The sequence below is a fragment of the Scylla paramamosain genome, chromosome 9 (assembly GCF_035594125.1).
Source record: "Scylla paramamosain isolate STU-SP2022 chromosome 9, ASM3559412v1, whole genome shotgun sequence".
NCBI lineage: Eukaryota > Metazoa > Arthropoda > Malacostraca > Decapoda > Portunidae > Scylla > Scylla paramamosain.
In genome coordinates, this window is record NC_087159.1 from 6099106 (window position 1) to 6115776 (window position 16671).

A 16671-nucleotide genomic window follows, 5' to 3' on the forward strand; every position below is an offset into this window, starting at 1 on the left:
TCTCTCCTGCAGTGCACACAGAATAATACAACTAATGATATGTAGATTGGGAGTTAAGTGAAAGGAAGAGATGAAGAGGAACATGATAAAGAAGAAGAGAATAGGAAGAAGAGCTGGAGAACAAGGAAGGATGAAATAGTGAAGGAGCATAAGCGAGAAAAGGAAGATGAAAGGGAGGAGGAGGAGGAGGAAGGGAAGCAAAAGAGTGTACGAGATGAAGGAAGTTAGGCGAAGATTGATCGACGCCCTATTGGCTCTTTGAGTTCCCCGCGACAGACAGAGAGAGAGAGAGAGAGAGAGAGAGAGAGAGAGAGAGAGAGAGAGAGAGAGAGAGAGAGAGAGAGAGAGAGAGAGAGAGACATACCAGTAGTCTGCCCTTGTATTTTTTTAGTTACATAATAGTAAATTGTGTGCATAGTTACATTAGGTTAGGTTCAAGGTGAGTGTTGAATGTTTATTGGTGTTTCGCTGCATTGATTTTTTTTTTTATATATATCAACCAGTGGGCCTTTTTAAGATTACTGTACCTCTTTTCCACTGCCCTTCTGATCCCTCTTACATTAAAAAAAAGTATAGAGCGTTGAATATATATATAGTTACCTCATGTTAATTCAAAATACTCGTAATAATTTTTTCCCCCATAGACGAAGCAATACAGGGAGTCATGATGCCATTGATAGGAGGACGTTTCTCTCTCACACTGCACCATTTGATAAGTGTTGCTCTCCTGGGTCATATTATATTTTGGCCTGTTACAAGTCTACCATTTCCGTCACGTTGCATTGGCTTCGCGGCGCCGTCAAGTCTCGTCTCTGCTGCGTAACTCAGTGTGAATGTGGAGTTCGCAGCTGCTGTAGGTATTCCGTTTGAAGTGTGATCGGGAGCTGCTGTACTATCTGGCATGAATGTATGTATGTATATTATGTATGTATATTTGCGGTTTTGCCTGAAAGTCTCCACGAAAAGGTGCGTGCGTGTGTGTGTGTGTGTGTGTGTGTTTGTGTGTGTGTGTGTGTGTGTGTAGATAAAGGACTAGAAATGTAAAGTGCATAGTCGAGTATAACTTAGAGAGAGAGAGAGAGAGAGAGAGAGAGAGAGAGAGAGAGAGAGAGAGAGAGAGAGAGAGAGAGAGAGAGAGAGAGAGAGAGAGAGAGAGAGAGAGAGAGAGAGAGAGAGAGAGAGAGAGATTCATAGGCAAGGGGCAGTTACATTCATTAAGGAAACATTTAAACATTTATGAAACAGCAGCGTTTACTTTCAAATATGCATTGATCTATGATTTTCTTTTACCACACAATCCTTTTTGGTCCAATTTTTTCCTCCTCCTCATTGTTTATTCTTCGGAACTCCCATCTCTGTTAACCCCCTCCCATCCCATCATGTCCCCGTTCTTTTTACCCTTTACTTTTTTTTCTTTTCGCTCACCTCACCTCTCAACACCCTTCTACCATCTTTTCTTCCACTCCCTTTCTTCATCTACCCTTTTTTTCCCCTCTTCAGTACCGTTGCCTTTTCTCCAGCTCACCATCTAGCACCCCTTGAGTGACGGCCAAGGGGAACTAACCTGCCTCAGCGGAGAACGTAAGAGTAGATCTAGCAACTCCGCCCTTGCCGTCCACCCTCACGCCACCCTCACTCGTTCCAAGGAGAAAGGGGAAAAAATACGACAGGAGTTTAATAGGAAAGAAGGAAAAGTCGGTTGGGGGGAGCACCACGACTTAGCACCTTTCTCCTCCCCTCACTCTTCCCTCTTTTCCCCTCTTGCGTGGAGTAAACATGGCTTCCCAAGATACGAGTTTGGATCAGCTGGGAATGTGTGAGGATAGTCCTGTGTGCCTTAGGGAAACATTAGTCAGGGAGGGGTGAGAGGGAGTTAGGGAGGGAGTCACGGAGAGGGGAGAGGCAGGGAATGGGATGAATGGCACGGTTTAGGAGTGTAGGGAGAGAGAGAGAGAGAGAGAGAGGGGAATAAAGGTAGGGAAGAGTTCTGTGGATGGGAATTTGGGAGGAAAGGAAGCGAAAGAAAGAGGCGTGAAGGGAGTTTTCCTGTTAATAAAGAAAAGGTGTGGAAGAGTGTGAAGGTGAGGTAAAGTGTGTGTGTTGTGTGTGTGTGTGTGTGTGTGTGTGTGTGTGTGTGTAGGTGGGTGGGTGTGTGAGATTGCATGCTCGTGTGTGTGCGTTTATGTTTATGTTCTGTATCCAGGTGTTTGCGTGTATCGTGGGCATATCGTGAGTGTACACACCTGCTTTTGGTCGCTCGTGTGTGTGTGTGTGTGTGTGTGTGTGTGTGTGTGTGTGTGTGTGTGTGTGTGTGTGTGTGTGTGTGTGTGTGTGTGTGTGTGTGTATGTGTGTGTGTGTGTGTGTGTGTGTGTGTGTGTGTGTGTGTGTGTGTGTGTGTGTGTGTGTACTCACCTTCCTGATAAAGTTTTTTTCTCCGTCGTTCCCGCAGTGAATAAAAAATATCGGGTTCAAAATTAAATAAGATTTCTGAAAATATGAACAAGTAACTTTGAAGAATCGACAGCAGCAATAGCAGCAGCAGCAGCAACAACAACAACAACAACAACAACAACAACAACAACAACAACAACAACAACAACAACAGCAGCAGGAGCAGCCATGCGTTGCACTGTTGTATATTGAGTTAAAAAGATGTTTTCCGTGATCCACGTTCTTGGATAAAGAAAAAAAAAAAAGTAATAATTTTCAGGAAGCAGCTAAAAGAAAATAAAAAGTCGACTAGCTTTTTTAATTTAACCTTTCAAGTTTACTCTAAAAACGAAAAGAAAAGTGTAAAAATGGGGCATTTCAAACTATTTAAAATCCTTCGCTATATTTTTCCAAACAAACTTCTTAAAAGGAACTCTTATCATTCTAAGCTTCGATGTGGAAGGAAAAGACTCGTAGCGTATCATATGAAACGCAGTCAGTGTACCTTGAAACTCCTGGCAAGTCTCGGCGGCTGATGCATTTAGAGCAGAGAGCGTGGTGCCCTTTATAAATCATTTCCTCAGGAGAGAGTTACTGGCCGGCGTGTGGAGACAGACGGACTGGGAGGGAGGGGGAGGCGAGCCCATGGTAGGTAGGCCCGGGTTGTCGCCTCATGAATGGATATTGCCATTGAGGAAGGAAGAGGGAGTGAGGTGGGCGCGTGGGGCGGGGAGAAGCATCACTTTAAGCGATGCTGAGGGACAGGCGAGGTGAGGGAGGGGCTCTGTGTGGGAGGAGGAGGGTTACAGGGTTAGGTCGAAGCAGCGTGTAGGAGGAGGAGTAACAGAGGGAGGGTTAAGGCTGAGAGGGAGAGGAAGGAGAGATGGGTGGGGGGGCAGCATTTTTAAAGAAGAGGCGACGCAAAGGAAGGAAAAGTGAGAGGGACGGGAGGATGGGAGTGTATAAAGGGATGAAATAGAGATCAGTCAAGTGAGAGGACCTGAATATACTGAGAAGGTTGAAAGCCACTCACTGCATGGGCGAGAAGAAAGGGTGGCATTACCTGCTGAAAATGGCGAGGTGTTAGGAAAGAACGCGTGTGAAGCAGACTGGATTTCTTTTTCCTATGAAGCAAAAAACGAACTTCATGTCCCGGAGTTACACAGACGCTGCACGAAAACGAGGGGAGTGAACGACCGAGTGGACCAAAGCAAGAACAGTTAATTGAACGTCCGAGGGAGAATTATTCGTATTGTAAACAGATTGCAGCATTCATAACAACATCGAAAAAGAGAGTATTCGTGACCAAAGACAAAATACCAAGTAGGGCAAACACAAACTGGTAATTCAAGGGACAAAAATAACTACCAATATTGTAAGCATGAAAAATAAGGTGCTCATAGCCACGACAAAGGATACACTATTGGCATGGTGTAACATTAGCAAGGAGAGATGAAGAAAGGAAGGAGTAAGAAGATAAGATACATAACAAAAAGGTACTTGTATTATGTATGATTTTTGTATGAATATTATACATTTCTCGCATTTGTATTAGACAGCGTACCATGTATACCGTGCAAGGTGAGAGTGAAGGGAGAGTGGAGGGAGGACATAAACTGCAAAAAATATATAAGGACAAGAAAAGTTACAGTATTTTGTACCTTGCCTAAAGCATGCAATATTTGTAGGCGAGGTGAAAGGTGGAGGAGGAAGGAAGGAAGGCAAGAAGGAGAGGAGTAAGCAATAGACTGCAAAATTTATACCAACAGCTAAAAAAGAAGTACTAGTTGTAAGACAGATAAAACATATAATATTTACAGGGCAGAGGGGGAGGAGGAGGGAAGAAGGAAAGAAAAAGAAAGGGACAGGAGGTAGACTGCAAGATTTATAACCACAGCGAAAAATGTAAGTACACCATGTAACATAAACAATGCATATAATATTTAGAGAAAAAAAAATAGGAGAGAAAGAGGGAGAGAGAGAGAGGGGAAGGAGGGGAAGCGACAAGAGACAAAGTTCAAGAATAAAAACAATTAAAAACAAGTACTATTTGCAATACAGACGAATCATTTAACATTAACAAGTGAGACAAGACGAGGAGAAAGGAGAAAGGCAAGAGGGAGGAGCGAAGAAGCAGAAAAATAGAGGTGCTGGTAGGCGTTGAGGTTACACACGGCCAATAGTAAATACGAGGCAAACAGATAGAACATAAAATATTAATAAGAGAAGCAGGACAAGAAGAGGAGTAGAAGGGAGGTGTACAGGTCAGCATTGAGGTTTCTTACAAACAACACGAGTGTGAGGCAAATAGACATTGTTACCCTTTCCCATCAACACACACGCCTGAATAAACCCCATTTTCACCGGGAGAACAAGGCAGAATCCCCGCTTAGATCTATATTCTTTCTCTCGCTTCCTTCCCGCGTCCCGCTCTTCCCACTGTTTCGCCGGCGGCCAAGTAATTAGTGTTGACGCAGCGAGGCAAAAGTCTGAATTCATTATGCCTTTCTTCACGCAAAGGACTTGGCGGGGCGTGAAAGTACCAACATTAATACAACTTTTGACGGGAGATGGAGGGTAAGGGAACATTAAGAGAGAGAGAGAGAGAGAGAGAGAGAGAGAGAGAGAGAGAGAGAGAGAGAGAGAGAGAGAGAGAGAGAGAGAGAGAGAGAGAGAGAGAGAGAGAGAGAGAACAATACCTCTCTGTGGTGTTCTCCATAAGGAAAAGGGAAAACAGAAAGGAATCATGGAAGCAAGAAAGAAGAATAAAAGAGGGGAGGTATGAATGATAATGAGGAAAGGAAAGAAAAGAAGCCACAGCAGCTACGAGATAAATCAAGGAGGTTCCTTGGAGGTGAATGGAGTGAATACAAGAGACCTGCCTGATGTCAGGAGAGAAAAGTGCAGAACATTGCGTAGTATCAAAGTGAGCGCAACGAATCGTTTCAAAATTAATCGAGAATGAAAATAATTAAGACAATTACTTAGGTCTCTATTTTAGAAGTGAAGACGAAAAAATTTCATTTGAAGAGAAATATGAAAAATTCTTTCTATGTTAAAACTTCTTGCCGTTCCTTTTCCATTACTGTTCCCTTAAATTGCTTGAAGGACTGTAAATTGTGCAGGGAATTTAAAAAAAAAGTTACAAAAATGTATAGCTAGTTAATGATGATTGATGAATTACTATTGTGTGTGGCTGTAGTGGTTGTTACAACGGTAGTTAATGCGCACTCAGACTGTCACTTGTTTGGGAATGTGGGTTGGGGGCGGAGCTACTTGTTTAGTGGAGACCATGGGCGCGGCGCTTGCACTTCACCACCTCAGCCAGTCCTCTGCGGCAGCCTGTGGTTGTTTCTCATGGTGTGTCGGATATCCTTAGCAGCGGAGGAAGACATGCAGGTGTGTACAGATATGAATGATGGTGTATTTTGAGTGATAACTAAGTCTGTTATACGTGAATCCAGTAGAGTCACGGGGTAACGGTCTGTTATATGTTATAGTATTGTTCATTGTATTATATAGTCTAGTAAGGGTTTATCTGGAATTTCAATCTTATGGTGTCATGTTAAGAGTACTGAGGTGATGGGAGGTGATTTATCAGTTCGTATGGTGACTTAACAAGCGTCTTAACAACCGGTTCAGTGGTATGGGAGATGACTTTTCCTGTGTGTCTAAAGGAGCCTGTTAAAGGGTAGTCCAGGAATGGTGGTGGATCTATTTCTGTGAGTTTTCTAATATGTAGTATTTACTGAATCATGATATGCGAATGTTTGTGGCTAGTGATTCATCCTCTTGTAATGGGACGGGTAATGAATGATGGGTATTCCCTAATAAGCGTTTCAGGCGGTGAGGTTTCGTTTTCCTCATATTCACCAAACAGTACGGTATTTTGGTACAGCTTGTTTCACGCCCTGCTGCAATTATTGGCGCTATAGTGCATTGCCAATTGTTTAATTAAGGCGTTTATTCTTGACTCTGATGGCGAGGTCTGCATAATACCCGTACAGATTCAAACATGAAGAGTGGCGTAGTTGTGACGTCACTATCCACTGCCCCCCACAGCACCTCCAGTCCTTCCTTCCCTTTCCTCCCTCTTTCGCCCCTCTCCCTCCTCCCTCCTCGCCTCACCCCTCCCCGGGACGCTCTCTCTCTCTCTCTCTCTCTCTCTCTCTCTCTCTCTCTCTCTCTCTCTCTCTCTCTCTCTCTCATGAAAAATACAACTGAAATGCGTAATTATGCACATGCTACATATATACGAGTATAGTAGTAGATAATTAGAAAGTACGTGTATCCTGAGTACGTGGGAGGGTGGATTATGCTGGCGACCATGACCTACTCGAGCGTGTCTGACCTTTGCATTAGTCCTGTATGAGCTGAGATCGTAGTGGAATTATAAATCAACTGAAGATTTTAAATATTTTTTTCCATAAGCTTGATCATGTACAGGAGGGTGGACAGGGAAGGGGTAAGGAAGGAAATAAGGCGGATATTCAAGAATAATTTAGGGTAAGTACGTACATAAAAGGAAGTGCAAGTTATAAATATAAATAAATTAATACAAACGTCAGAAGGGGATGGTTGATAAAACTAGGAAGAGAGTGGAGATATAAGAGAAAGACTGAGCGAAAGAAAAGAATTAGTGACAAATGACTTACTAAACAAATCTCCGCTTGATGCTTTATCTTACTTTTCTTCATTCTTCAGTACCACATTTTTTTAAAGTTAGTTATTTAAGAATACAAGGACATAGAATAAGGGGACAGCAAAGGACCATATGACTTACACAGTGCTTATTAATTAAAGAGGCAAACTTTATTTCTCCACATACTAAAAACTCAATATTTTAAGTAAATATAATCAAACTTACATTTTTCTTTGTTCCGTGACCATTTTTGAGTCACTTATGTAAGGCCCGACACTAAAATACAGAGCTGAATGTTATTTTTTTTATTTTTACGCGTGTTTAGAATATTTAGGGGACACGCAGTATATTTGCAGAAACCTGAAGGGACACGTTTAGTTATGTATGGGGTGCGTTGAGCGTGTTCTACATCAGGGGTCCGCTGCCGCCACGCCGCCGCCCTTACATACACTACGGACAGCGCGCGGCGTTTAGGATTTCATTGCGTTCCTCCCTCGCCCGAAAAACGAATGCTGGAACTAAATTTTACGACAGGAAATAAAATGGCTGGGACGAGAATCAAATGAACTCGTATGTTTCCTATTTTTATGATCTTCTCTTCTTTTTTTGTCAGTTTTGGTTCTCTTCTTTCTCCTCTCGTCTTCCGCTGCAGCCGCCTTCTTTTTCCTCCTCCTCCTCCTCTTCCTCTTCCTCTTCCTTCTATGTGTGTCTGTTGGCGTGGTTCTTTGTTGTCAGCGTCTGTCTATTATCTACTGGTTTTATGTCTCTCTCTCTCTCTCTCTCTCTCTCTCTCTCTCTCTCTCTCTCTCTCTCTCTCTCTCTCTCTCTCTCTCTCTCTCTCTCTCTCTCTCTCTCTCTCTCTCTCTCTCTCTCTCTCTCTCTCTCTCTCTCTCTCTCTCTCTCTCTCTCTCTCTCTCGCTGACACACACATACTTATCACATATACATACACACACATTAGACAGCGGGCGTTGTTGTCTCATTAACATTGCATAATAGGACATAAAACGAGGTACTCTCCGCAACATAGTCATTAAAGGAAGCGATGACACTCCTCCTCCTCATCCCTCTTCCTATCTTCCCTTCCCTCTCCTTCTCTCCTTTCCCCCACAACACAATCTCTCTCTCTCTCTCTCTCTCTCTCTCTCTCTCTCTCTCTCTCTCTCTCTCTCTCTCTCTCTCTCTCTCTCTCTCTCTCTCTCTCTCTCTCTCTCTCTCTCTCTCTCTCTCTCTCTCTCTCTCTCTCTCTCTCTCTCTCTCTCTCTCTCTCTCTCTCTCTCTCTCTCTCTCTCTCTCTCTCCAGCTATCAGCAAGACGGGCCGTGGGAGGTAAGGGAGCAGGAGACAGATCCGGCATATGTTATACAAGGATTTGATTTGTCTTATTATACTGTACTAAGGAATGTGATAATTAACTTCGTGGAGACGCAGGGTGATTATGCTGTGTGTGTGAGGGGTCTCTCTCTCTCTCTCTCTCTCTCTCTCTCTCTCTCTCTCTCTCTCTCTCTCTCTCTCTCTCTCTCTCTCTCTCTCTCTCTCTCTCTCTCTCTCTCTCTCTCTCCATTTCACTCATAGCCAGTTACTTTTCTAAGGATTTAACATATGAGAAACTTATTTTTCTCCTCCTCCTCCTTCTCCTCCTTCATCCCCTATTCTGATATTTTCTTTCTCTTCCATATATATTTTAAAAATTCACTCTCGTTCCTCTTCCTTGTGTTTTTGTGCCTTTACCTTCGTTCATTTGAGAGAAAATGGGTAGAAAAATGTAAAAGTGATTCTGATTAGTTCATTACCAACTCAATCCTTTATGGAAGAACTCATTATTGCAAGAGTATCAGAATGATAATAACTTGCTGAAATAATAGAAAACTATGCTGATCAACTTTTTGATATTTCCACTATAATTATCTTTTTGGGAGTAGCATTTTTTTTTTTTGTGTGTTCCCTTATCTAGGCTTTTAATTGCAAAACGTGTGTGCATTATATTAACCCGTTTTTATTGTTATTCACTGTGTGCTTTAATATTTTAAGCCTTTCATTATACTGAACAGATTTTCTCTGGGACAAAAGTGTAATGACGCGCATTGTTTGGCTCTCATCATTATGGCAGGATTTTGTGCAAGGTAGCAATAATATGTTATGACTTACGGCAAAAATTATCGTTTTTCCAAAAAAATAACTGGTTGTTCGTGTGTCTGTGAGTGTTTTGTTGAGGTCCACAATCATGTTTTATTAATGATCATGACACTACCACTCACTACGATACTGATGGCGGCGGTAGTGATAGTGATGGTCACCATATGATAACATGTTGGCGCTGTTTGGAAATATATTGTATTCCACGCTGACTTCACATTTATTATTTATTTAATTAATTATCCTTTGGTGCCGACGTTCACCTCTTTCTCAAACATCTACAATTATTACATTAAAATTTCTCTCCACTGCTGCCACCTGCAGCAACATCGCTTGCAGTTTCGTGCAATGATATTTTTAACATGCACAACTTGTTTAAACTTGTTCCCGTGCTTCACAATGGTATTTCAGTGAGCGGCGGCGACCAGGCAGCGTGGCCGTCCGTATGTTATTTACCTTACCATGCCTCCACTCACGGTGAGCTTAGGAAGCGTACGAGTTTTCTTTTTTTTTTTTTTTTTTTTTCTTTCCTATAAATTGAACTGTTTCAAGAGAGGAGTATTGAGACTTTGGCAAACGTTTTTGAAGATCATTCTTTAGCCTTTTTTGGGAGAAGCTATTTTGTGCACTTATCCACCATAAACATACATAAACATATTCGTACAATAGCAGTCATAATTAGCAGCATTACTAGAAACAAAGCGGTCATCACCTTTAGCAGCAAGAAACAGACAAATTATACATAGAAGCACTAAGGTGACTAGGTGGACTTTACGCTTGAAAAATAGCAATCAGCATTATCAGCAGCAGCATCAAGAAATAACCTGAATAACCTACACCTGGAAGAAATAAATTGTCTGGATGGATATGAAGCTAAAAAAAAAAAAATAGATAAATAAATAAATAAGATAACAATTAACATCACTATCATCAGCAGCAACATTAGTAATCCCAAACAGTCACCATCATTACCAGCGTAGCAGCATGAAATAAGCAGGACCAGGAAGCAGTCGGTGCCTAAGCTGTCTGGACGGACCTCCCCTCACGCTTGCCTTCAGAATCTGTGCACCTTTGAAAGCAGGACGCGGGAAGACTTGACCTTTTCGTTGCCTCATTCATGGTTGCAACACTCATGCATTTCTCACAGTGACTCTTTTCTCTGCTACTTTTTTTTCTGTCTCTCTTTCAGGACGTACGTACATTTGGGCCTTGTATGACTCTGCCCGTGCTTGAAACTTTAATGAATGAAAAGAAAAAAAAAGGTCGTAAAAGCGAAAGATGTTATATTTTATGCATGTGCTGCCTCTCTCTCTCTCTCTCTCTCTCTCTCTCTCTCTCTCTCTCTCTCTCTCTCTCTCTCTCTCTCTTGCAGTAGCTTACGCACGATGTCTCCTTTAGTTTCCTCTTTTCTTTCTCTCTTTTCTCTTTGTTTGTCATTCTGGTTTTGCTTCGTCTTTTTGCTTTTGTTATTTTCACAGGTTCTTTCTCTTATTTCTTCTTCGTCTTCTTGTTCTTGTTCTTTTCTTTTTTTCTTTTTCTTTTCTTTTTGTTATTTTCTTGTTCGTGTTCTTCTTGTCCTTGTTCTTGTTCTTCTTCTCCTCCCTCCTTTTCCTCTGCCTCCTCCACACCATGGCTCTTTTCTCTATAATCCATCCCTCCTCTTCCCCCAACAAGCTCCCTATTTGGCCTCCCCCTCCTAATCCATCCCACCCTCTATTATTTCTTCTTACCCTACACTGATTTCTCCCTTTTGGTTCTGGGTTTGCGTGACTTTTTTTTTTTTTTTTTTTCATTTTGCTTAACATCTTGCTGGGTCGAGGCGCTGCCGTGGCCCGAGACACCACTGTGGGAACTTCAAAGAGAGCAGGAGTTAGTGGCCAGGAGGTGCTTGGGATGTTCTCTTTGTAGGATTATTCTGGCTCGCCGATGAGTGGAGGGCAGGAGGGATAGAGAGAGAGAGAGAGAGGCAAGAGTCGTGAGATAAAGAATAGATAAGAGGAACGACGTCAGTATTAGTGGGTGGAAGAGGAAGAGGAGGTGGAAGAGGAGGAAAGGGGGAGGGGTAAGAGGTGGTGTTGGAGGGGGATATGAAAACACATTGCAGGAAAGAATATTAGTGCTGAAAGAAAATTGTGAATAATTTTTGCCAGCTGTGCAGTCAAACTTTTCCTCGAATCAAGAAATGTTTTTGTTGAGGATGGCGAATGTCAGAGGAGGAGATAAAAGATGAAGAAAGCATTTTGTCGTTTTTGTGACGTTTTTATTCTTATTTTTTCGTATTTTTTTTTATCTTCATTTAGCTTTCATTAAAATCTACATTTCAAAACTGTATAAAGTATGAAAACACAAAGGCAGAATCCAAATTAGCCTCTTGAAATCATATTGTTTTTTTTTCTTTTCTTTGTATTTCATTTATCTATTTATGTATTTATGTATTTACTTATTTACTTTATTTATTTATTAATTTATTTATTACTTATCTATCTGTCTTTGTGTCTTTATTCGTTTGCTGATTGTTTGTTTCCTTCATTATTTAACTAGTATCGAAAACATCAATGCATGTTATAAAAAAGATTAGTACATAGTGAGTGAAACAAAGACACAATTAGGCAAATGCAATGGCTGTAAAAGTCACTCGAAGTACTGAAAGACCTTTGACGTGTGACGGACAGGCGGGGAAGGGATGTCCTTTAAACCGGGAGACGGAAAGAGAGAGACAGAGCGAAGCAATGCATAAATAAGAAACTAGTTTACGAAGAGAGGGTGCATGAAATAGACTGACTAATTATGTTGTTAGTGAATAGTCAATAGGGAGCTCCTGAAAGATTTATGGACAAGGACGATTAATGTGTGTGTTGTTAGACTCGGATTCCTTCGTGTATGAAGATTAGTTATACGCAGATTGTATTAAAAAATGTCCTAAGATAATAATAAAAACGTACGTGTATACTACTTGAAAATTTTAAAGGTCAGTATTATTGTTTTCTAGAAGTATCAAGGAATAGCAAAGCAAAGACAATGAGATGTGGACAGTAAAATCGAACCATGGAGGGATTCAGTGTTATAATACGATTTTTTTTTATTTTTTTATTTGCGGTTTTTTTTTTTTTTTTTTTTTTTTTTTGTTTTGCAGTGTATTTTTTTCCCTTGTGTTGCTGAAGTCATGCAAAGTTTCTTACTGTTGCGGTCTCAAAAATATACATAAGGAAATGAATATACAAAAATGCTACTTAGGGCACCGTGTGTGTGTGTGTGTGTGTGTGTGTGTGTGTGTGTGTGTGTGTGTGGTTGTTGTTGTTCTACTAGCTTACTCGTGTGTTATCCATGGAAAACTGTAATATGTGAAGGGTAAACTAATGAAATCACTTACTTTGTTTTCTAGGGACACTAAAGAGCAGTAAGAGTACAGCAAAAGTAAGCAACGGGGAGTGATACAGAAAAATTAAAGGAGAGGAAAGGAGAAAAAAAGAAAAAGAAGAAGAATATTTAGGAAACGTGAGAAAAAAAAATGTAGTTCTAATTATTTAGAGGAATTATTGCCAAAACATGAACTGGAAGAGAGAGAGAGAGAGAGAGAGAGAGAGAGAGAGAGAGAGAGAGAGAGAGAGAGAGAGAGAGAGAGAGAGAGAGAGAGAGAGAGAGAGAGAGAGAGAGAGAGAGAGAGAGAGAGAGAGAGAGAGAGAGAGAGAGAGAGAGAGAGAGAGAGAAATAGTTCATGCCTCTTCCCTTGAGTCCGTCATCATCATTATCCTTATCTTTCTCCACCTCCCCCTCATCATCATCAACTTCCCCTCCTTAATCCTCCTCCTCCTCCTCCTCCTCTTCCTTCTCGCGTACTTTTCATCAAATCCCTTCATCTCCCTTCGTATTATTCACTTAATTAAATACATCATAATATTATTGTTTTTCTTGCGCATTTTCCTCAGTTCCGCTCACCTCCCCGTCTTGTATAACGTGCTATAAAGGGTTACATAAGGCGCTCCATAGGGTGACATACTGCTCCTCTGGTAGATACATGGTGCTGTCAGTAGGTAGGATATATGTGCTCTCTCACGTCTGCATTTATTTAGGATCTACAGTTATGTTCGTACATTTATAAAGGATCTGTGGTGTATGAAATAGGAGGTAACTTTATTTCAAGTCAAACCATCCAAGTTGTTATTTTTCATTTATTTATTTCCAAGTTGTTATTTTTCATTTATTTATTTCCTTTTGTTTATTTATTTATTTATTTTTGAGGTAAGTGTTTCCTCTTTTTTTAGTTGTCCTTTTTTTTTTGTTCCTTTCACTTCTTTCTAGCCTTTCTACCTTTCCTCCTTCCTCCTTGCTCCGTTTTCTCTGTATTTGTTCCTTCCTCCTCCTCTTGTTCTTCTTTAATTTCTTCTTTTCAGCCTCCACTTCCTGGTTTCTTCTTCTTTCTCTCTTTTCGTAATTCGATTCGAGTGTTGTCTTTCCTTCCTTTCCCTCTGCTCCTTCAATTTTCTTACACCTCTAGTTTCCTTTTACTTAATTATGATGTGAGTTTTCTTCTTTTCCTTCTTTCTACAGTTTCCCTCTTCTTACGCTTCTTGTTCCACTTGTTTCCTCGCCCTTAACCTAATTTCGTGATATACCCTTGACTCTGCTAGTCCTCCTCCTCCTCCTCCTCCTCCCCCTCCTCCTCTTCCTCCTCCTCCTCTTCCTCCTCCTCCTCCTTCTCCTTCATTATACAATCCATGAATGGGATGACATGTAATCTAGGGAGAGGTAAGACGCAGACGTGACACAGAGAAGGCTCCGTAACTCTCCTCTGAGAAATTTAGCCTTTTGCAATTATATTATCTCTTGACCTTCCCCAACAGTGTTTTCAGTGAGTCACGAAGTACTTTTTATTTCACTTTTCTTTTTTCACCTTCTGAGTCCTTTTAAAAATAGCCTTCTATGGAATTACTCGTCTGTTACTTTTTTTTTTCTTTGTGTTCATTATTTTTTTTTCCTCTTATGCTCTACTTTTTTTTATTATTATTTCGTATCGTCATGTAATGGTTCTCTATCTATACTTTCTTTCTCTTAGTCCATCTCTCCTCTCCTCTCTTCGCCTTGTGCTACCACCACCACCACTCCCTTTCCGCTCCAACACTATCACTACCAATACCTCTCTCTCTCTCTCTCTCTCTCTCTCTCTCTCTCTCTCTCTCTCTCTCTCTCTCTCTCTCTCTCTCTCTCTCTCTCTCTCTCTCTCTCTCTCTCTCTCCCATCTGTCTCCATCATAATCTATTGTAATATCACATCTGCATCTCCATCAACACCCATTCAACTGTTGCCATCTTCATCGAACCGCCAACATATCCACCCCCATCATCACCGTCATTATTGTTATTCCCTTCTTACTTCTCTTCTCTTCTTACTTGTTCTCGTTCTTGTCCTCGTCATTGTCCTCATCCTCCTCCTCGTCCTTCTCTTCCTTCTCCTCCATGTCTTCCTCTTCATCTTCCTCCACCGTCCAATGATCGTGATCCTCTTCCTCCTCTTCCTCCTCCTCCTCCTCAGTCCAATCATCATCATCATCGTTCGCAACAAAAGAGAGGAGTTATCAGTGAAAAAATATAAAAAAATCTCTCTCTCTCTCTCTCTCTCTCTCTCTCTCTCTCTCTCTCTCTCTCTCTCTCTCTCTCTCTCTCTCTCTCTCTCACTGGGTTTTCACGGGTGGGAGATGAACGCTGAACAACGGAGGCTTTAATGGTGCAATTACCTGCTAACGAGGGAAGAGAGTGATGGGTGAGTGGCGCCATCAACATAGGCTCGCCCTAATGACAGCTCCACCAGTGTTACCCAGACCGGCCATCTCCCTACACCCCCCAGCTCTCCTCTCTGTCTCTCTCTTCCTCTCCTCTCTCCCTATTCCTCGCCGCTTACCCATGCCAACCTCGCGCCCGCCACTCTCTTACCGCTACGTTGGTGTAGCGCGGTGGTTGACTTTTGTTGCTGCGTTGTGTGCTGGTGATGCTCTGAATGTGTTGTGGTTGTGGATGTTTAGTTGTGTTTGGGGTTGTTGTGTGCATTGTGGTGAACTCTGGATTGTTTTGTCGTTTTTGCCTGGTTTATAATAACATACTCAGGTTTTTATTTTTGTTTATTTTTATTATATTTTTCGTTTTTTTTTTTTTTTTTTGTAAGAGGACTCTTAGCAAGGACAAGAAAACTGAAAAAAAAACATTGAAGGTGACAATCCCTTCAGAAGATACTCCGAAACGAAGTCCAAAAGTATGTACATTGTTAAGTCCCTTGAAACTTCTCTTTTGAAATGGTTTAAGTCATAAACAGAAGGAAATGCGCATGCATGCAGTGGGCATTAGAAGCGAAACGGGAGCAGTGGACAATTATGAAAACTTTTAAATAGATCCCTCGGGTTTTATTGTGTGGTACTGCAGGAGGCGGCGTGGTTATGAAGCCTGGAACGTTAGAGGGCAACAAAACAAGAGACAAGATTTGTATGTGTAAGCAAACCGTCAACAAATGTTTTTTGGAAATTCTCGTTGAAACTGGACACGTGGATTGGCATGTGCTGGTGGTCGCCGCGGAGCATGGGACAGCCTGGCGAAAACAGTGTGAAGTTGTAACTGCAATGAAAATATATATATATTGAAATAACACACTGGAGAAAAGAAATATATGAAATAATGAAAGTAATGAAAAAAAATATGCAACATATTCATATAGTTTTATTAAAATTCATATGAAATATAAGTTTATATGGACATTTGGAATTATGACTATTGAACAATTATATACTAGTAAAGTAGTTAGTGGCACTTTGTCAGTTTAGCACACACACACACACACACACACACACACACACACACACACACACACACACACACACACACACACACACACACACACAAACTTAATTCCGTCATCATTTTGGTCATTGACGTTTGTGTAATATCGCATAATTTCCTGCTTCATTTGGCGGTATTTGCCGTGAAGCGTGACAGGACAGAGCCCCGTTATTACTGACAATACAAAACATTAAGAGCCGTGAGTGGAGTGCAAGGAATCCCTCACTGATCTGCTTTTTGAACGTAATATCCAAGCTTATTGTCAATGATTCGATGATAAGAATTATAGACTGATAGTAATGATGGTAATTATTATGCTTAATACTAATGATGATGATGATAATAATAATGATAATAATAATAATGATAGTAATGATAATAATAATAGAAATGATAATAATAATAATAATAATAATAATAATAATAATAATAATAAGGTGATGATGATGATGATGATGGTGATGATGATAATGAGGAGGAGGATAATAAGTTAAGTGATATCATTACTTTCTCATCAGCTCTAAACACAATCTATAATAGTAATAATAATAATAATAATAATAATAATAATGATAATAATAATAACCTACAATGTTTCCCTTTGTGTGTGTATGAGGATCTACCTGTCACCCTTTCTGTCCG

The 16671-nt window shown here is 40.9% G+C and overlaps 1 long non-coding RNA gene across 1 annotated transcript in view; it reads left to right on the top strand.

Annotated features, from left to right (window-relative positions):
- Positions 1-5694: 5694 nt before the first annotated feature.
- LOC135103466 (uncharacterized) overlaps positions 5695-16671 on the top strand; it is a 60479-nt gene continuing 49502 nt past the window's right edge. Inside the window, exon 1 of the long non-coding RNA XR_010270070.1 lies at positions 5695-5830. This is a non-coding gene — a long non-coding RNA (uncharacterized LOC135103466). The remainder of the gene's footprint in view (positions 5831-16671) is intronic.